The sequence below is a fragment of the Grammomys surdaster genome, unplaced genomic scaffold, assembly GCF_004785775.1.
Source record: "Grammomys surdaster isolate TR1022 unplaced genomic scaffold, NIH_TR_1.0 141, whole genome shotgun sequence".
NCBI classification, from domain to species: Eukaryota; Metazoa; Chordata; class Mammalia; order Rodentia; family Muridae; genus Grammomys; species Grammomys surdaster.
In genome coordinates, this window is record NW_021604599.1 from 5571450 (window position 1) to 5577292 (window position 5843).

A 5843-nucleotide genomic window follows, 5' to 3' on the forward strand; every position below is an offset into this window, starting at 1 on the left:
GAGAGATGAGTCCACAGTTAAAATACCTGGTACTCTTCCAGATGAGCCAAGTTTAATTCCTAGCACACACCAGGCTACTCACAGCTGCCCCCTAACTCCAACTTCATAGGATCCACATCATCTTCTGGTCTCCACAGGCACCCACACATGAGTGGCACCCATTCACCCCCCCCTACCACACACACAAAATAATTTTTAAAATCTTTTTAAAATATTCAATGTAATTAGTTCTAAAATATAAATTCTATATAGCGAAAAAGAAAAAGTCATGACTCTTTAAATAAGTCAAACCTACTTGGCAGTGAATGAGTTACAAGTACATGGTGCTAAGTGAAAGAAGATAGACATAAACACAGTCCTCAGTGTTTAACTGGCTCATATAAGTCCAAAGGCTTACAGAAGTCATCCTCTGTAATGTTAGAAATCACAACAATGGTAGTCTGATGGGGGCACCTATGACTCAAATAATATTCTCTTTCTTGATCAAGATGCAGGATACATAGGCATTTTCATGCTGTCAAAATTTGAACACTTGTATATTTGTGACTGGTACACATACCTGAATCTTCTACTTCAGTCAACAGTTTGATTTGGAAATGTCCTCTGTGTGAAGGCCATTTTCCCTTGGGATTCAGATCTGAGTCAGCCTTGGAGAGTGTGGTCTGAACTCAAGTGACTTGCCAGTGTGAACGATATGCTTGTCTCATTCAAAATGCCCTCACTTGGGAGAAAGGAAAATTCAAAGAGAATATGCTCCTTGGACAGAATGTAGCATTCATTTGTTAAATACAGTGCTCAGTTATGACTGCAGGTATTCTGTGCGTGGCGCAATGTGTCACCTTGAATTTCAGAGAGTTCAAATATGTTTAGGTTCCGTCACAGTACAAATAAATAGATCCAGACCCTGGAATTCCACTCTTCCAGAGTTCGCGGATCTGCATACGTCAGTCACATCTCCTGCTCGCCTTGTTTTTCACCTCGACAGTTTAAAGGCATAGGAGGGACTGTGATTTGTTACCCAAAGAACCTCTCTGAGCCACCAAGTGTTTTTCCTTCAAGTTTATTGAGGTCTAGAAATAGCAGACTCCAGGACATTTTCAAAACAAAATATTTCTCTTTAGATAAGCATGTGGAGAAAGAGCCTGGAAATCCTTGTCTTGGCAACAGTGTCAGCCACTGTGGCTGCTGCTTTCTGTGGGCCCCCCACCCTGGAGCCAGTCCAGCCTTCTCTGCTGGAGTTTCTCTTTCACATTCCTAATAAAGGCTGCTCAGTACCAGCACAGATGGGGATTCTGGTCCACCTTCTCACTTCATGGTTCCTGCACCTTCTTTACTAAGGCCCTCACTGCCCAAAATAGAATCAGATTTTTTTTTAAATTTGAAAGTCATTGTGTGTGTAATTTGAAATTTCATGGGAGAGTAAACAGGGTGTATGTGGTTCCCTTTAAATTACCACACCCTAAGGTCACTTTCCCTATGGGTTAGAAAATAGATCAATGGTGCAGAAGAATGCTTGGCGCTCTCTCAAAAACCAACACTCCATCGTCACAAGGGATGGTTGGAATGCCCATCCTGAATCAGGGAATAGATACTGACCATGTGAACAATGAGGAAAGAGAGAACAAGAGACTTTGCCTGGTCAGATACTTTCAGTTAGCTTCATAAATCCTCTGGTCTTGTAACATCACCGCTCCAAGTAATATGTACCCCTTTTCTCTGAAAAATATTTATTAGACTTCTACCAAGACCATTTCCCATGTTCTTCTCCACCAAATTGGGTTTTCTCCATCCTTCAAGGTCTCGCTCACACCTCAGATCCTCTCGGAAGACTTCTCTGGGTGGCTTGATGTAGTAGGTTAGCCTAACACTGTTTATATTCTAATGCTAAGTACTGGTCTCCAAGATTTGGAGTCAGCACATAACTAAAAATATTAATACTACAGTTTTACATAGAAGTAATTTTCCTACTGTCTAAAATACTAGAGTCCTTGATTGCTGGGTTTTCTGGTGTTCTCCATATGCAAGATAAGTTATAGTAATGATAGCCAAAGAAATAACAGAGTAAACAAAAACCTGGTGTTAGGTACTAGTCTCTTCAGATGTATATAGTCAGGATCCTTCCAATGAAATCATGAGAAAGGTTATATTATTTTACAGATGAGGCTTAAGGCCCATAGAGATCTCACATCTTCCTAACCAGTTTAGAAGCTCCATTTCCTATCACCTTGGTTTACTGATCTTTTTTTCACTGCACAAGATTCAGTACCTTGGTGGTTGGTAATTACTCAACCAATATTTGTTCAACTAAGCATAAGAATGCTTAATGAAACCTAAGACCATGAGAAGAGAGGATTTAAGAAACATTTTCTGAGAGTCAAATATGCTACCTTTCCACTTCTGTCAACACAGCGAAGTGGGGAAGGATGGTAAAAACCAGAATAACAGCAACAGGGCTTTAGTTGCTGTGTAGTGTATCCCAGGTCTTCTCAAAGAGATCCATATTCATATACTCTATATCAGTTATTTTCTCCCTAAAAGGGTCATAACTTTAGAAAGGGAAACAAAATCTGGGGTTCATCAATTACCAAAAATGGCATGCCTTTCTTGGGAGGGAGTTTCATTGTCTACAAGTGAAATTAGACATACATTCAGTTAAGGCACCCACATGCTATCAGATAAAGGTAACTTGTCATCTAGGTGGGACACTACAATTATTGATATCAAACACTTATATACTTATTTGCATATATGTATGCATATGTATACTTACATACTTGTGTGCACATATGTATGTATGAGAGGTATTGCTAGTGCATGTGGAGGTAAGAGTTCAACACTGGCTGTCTTCTTTTTTTTCCTCACCTTATTTTTAAGACAGTCTTTTATTGAACCTAAAGATCATTGATTCAGCTAGGTTGACAGGCCAATATGCTTTAGGGATCTATCTTCATTAATCTCACAGTCCTACAATTAGAGCTACATACTCCATTACACTCAACTTTTTATGCAGATGTTGAGGGTCCAAATTCAGGTCCTCATGCTTGTGCAGCCATCACTTTAATAGCTGAGCTATATCTCCATCCCCATCAGCAAACAACGTCTTGTTCTATCTACTTCTCTGCCTAGGTACACAGTTCTTAACCTGTGAGTTGTGGTCTCTTTGGATGTTGAATGATCCTATCACAGAGGTCACTTAACACCATTGGAAAGCATACCATTTGCATTATGATTCATAACAGTGACAAAATTATAATTATGAAGTAGCAACAAAATAATTTTATGGTTAGGGGGTGACCACAATATGGGGAACTGTATTAAAGGGTCAGAGAATTAGAAAGGTTGAGAACCACTGGCCTAAGCCAATATAATATGACTGAAGATTAGAAGAGCAGATACCTTTTTAGGAGGCAGCAAACTGTTGAGGTCAATATACATGTGAAGTTGTTTGACTTATTTACATGTGTCAACTGAGCACATTCTAGAAAACTCTGTGAATTCTGTTTCTAATGATCATGATTCCATGCTATGTATTCAGGGGATTTATCCTTCTCCCTTCAATCACATGCTATATAGGTGTTACAGAATACCAACTATGAATATTCTATAGAACCAATGTGCCCAGGAATAGTAATAGCCCTTGGAACACCTGATACTATAGAAAATCTAGTTCTTTGAAAATTGACTTTCCAGCAGAGAAAATGAAATCCAAACTCCTTTGCATGATTTATGATGCTCTTTACAATCCAGCCTCAACCTGCTTTTACAGACCTAATTTATAACCTTTCTTTTTCAGCATCTTCATGGTTCATTCAAACCAAACTATATAAGAATCTGTGGTGATATTCAGGGCTTCCACTCTCTGAGCCCTCATGGATGCTTCTGAGAATTCCCTCTTCTCTCCTCCTTATTCCCTAGCTCCTCTGTGTAGAGAGTCTTAAAGGGTGTATCCTTTCTTGTGATCCCGGTCCAATTCCATTTACAATCAATCTCCTTTATTACTAGAGTCCCAAGGATAGCTTGTTTATGGCATGTTGTATTATCTTCATTATTTTTTTTTAGCTTCTCTGATTCCTCTGCCAAACTGTGCATTCATCCAGGATGGAATGCATCTTAAATAAATATGTCTTTGTATTCCAGTTTTGATAACACACTCTGACCTGAATTTATTTCACCATTGTTTTTTATCAAGTGCTTCCTGCACAGAAAAAAAAATATAAGTGGGGATGGTTCCCACCATGTAATGCTAGGTTTAAGAAAACAATAAGCTGCTCCACAGTGACCTAAGGTTACTTGTATTGACCTCTGGACATAAGGCCTGGATCCCTCAATGTAGCTCAGGGTTGAAGAGGCTAGCAAATGGGCTGCATCATACACAAATCATTGGGAACACATTTTTCCCCCATTGTAGTGTTTCTCAGATTTGAAACATTGCAAAGGAGCCTATGCTTGGATGCTACTACTTATTCCAGTTACATTCTCTTATTTGTATAACATCTGCCATGCCAAAGAACTTTGTGAAGGATCCTGGAATGTACATATTTCCTTCATGCACCAACAGAATGTTTTAGTATGTAAAGAGATCAATCATCTCAGGGACTTTGATAGTGTTACAGTAGAACTAAGAGAATAGTCCCAAGGTCCCAAGGTCCCAAGGTAGGGAGAAATGCCAGCTCCTCCTTTGGATGACCAAGTTGATGTTGGCCTTAAGAGAATAAATCCTATGGTCATAGAAAGATCTTATGTGGCTGGAGGTAGTGATAAGGAGCAAATCTGGTCTTGTTTTGGGACTGGTAGAGCCTTTTATCCACACAAAAGTCTTACTCTGGACAGCATGAGCCACATGACTGCAAAAGTATGATAACATTGCCACAGACAGAATTTTGCAAATGCAGAACCATTTGAATCTAGAGAGCATCAATGGTATTTGAAAGCTCTTTTCTATCCAATTATTGACTATACAATAACCAGCCCAACAGTACCAGTGCCTTTACTAGCAGATTCCAATCTTGAGGATAATTGGCATCAGTTTATAACATTTGCCTCAAGGTATACATCTGTCACATTTTTAGGTAAAGAACAATGGACTAATTCTGTAGAATCAGAAAGTTTTTAGATTCTGAAGAGTCAGAGTTCTCATACTGAGCCACCTGGATGACTTTATCCTAAGTCCCTTTTTCCCTGTCACAGTTGAAGCTTTAGAACATAATACTTAGGGTTAGGGAGATGGCTTATCAGGTAAAGCACTTGTCAGTTATGCAAGAGGACCTGAGTTCAGATCCTTAGAACTCACCTTAATGTCATCTGTGTGTGTGGAATACTGCCTAAAATTCCAGCCTCAGAAGGAAGACACGGATACTTGGAGCTAGCTTGTTGGTAAGACTAGTAGTTTACCAGTTCTGGATTTTGTTGAGAGACCATGCCACAAAGAAATGAAATAGTGATTACAAACATGCTTACACACACACACACACACACGCACGTGTAAAGGGGGGAAGGTATATAAGATTTCAAGGACCTTCAAAATAAAATGTTCTTTATTTTTTTTGCTATTTGTTTTTATTTATTTTATTTTTGTGTCTATTTTGTCTGTCTGTCTGTCTGTCTGTCTGTCTGTCTATCTTATTTATACCCAGTGCCCTTAGAAGTTTGAAGAGGTCAGAATATCCCCTGAAACAAGAGTTATAAATTCTTATGGGCCACTATATAAATTCTGGGATCTAAACTTATTCCTCTCCAAGAATTACAAGAGCTCTTAGCCATCAATCCATCTCCCTAGCCTTAAATTAGCCTTCTTTTTAACCTGACTCTCACAAACAGATCATGGATCTGATTTTCAGGCAAAT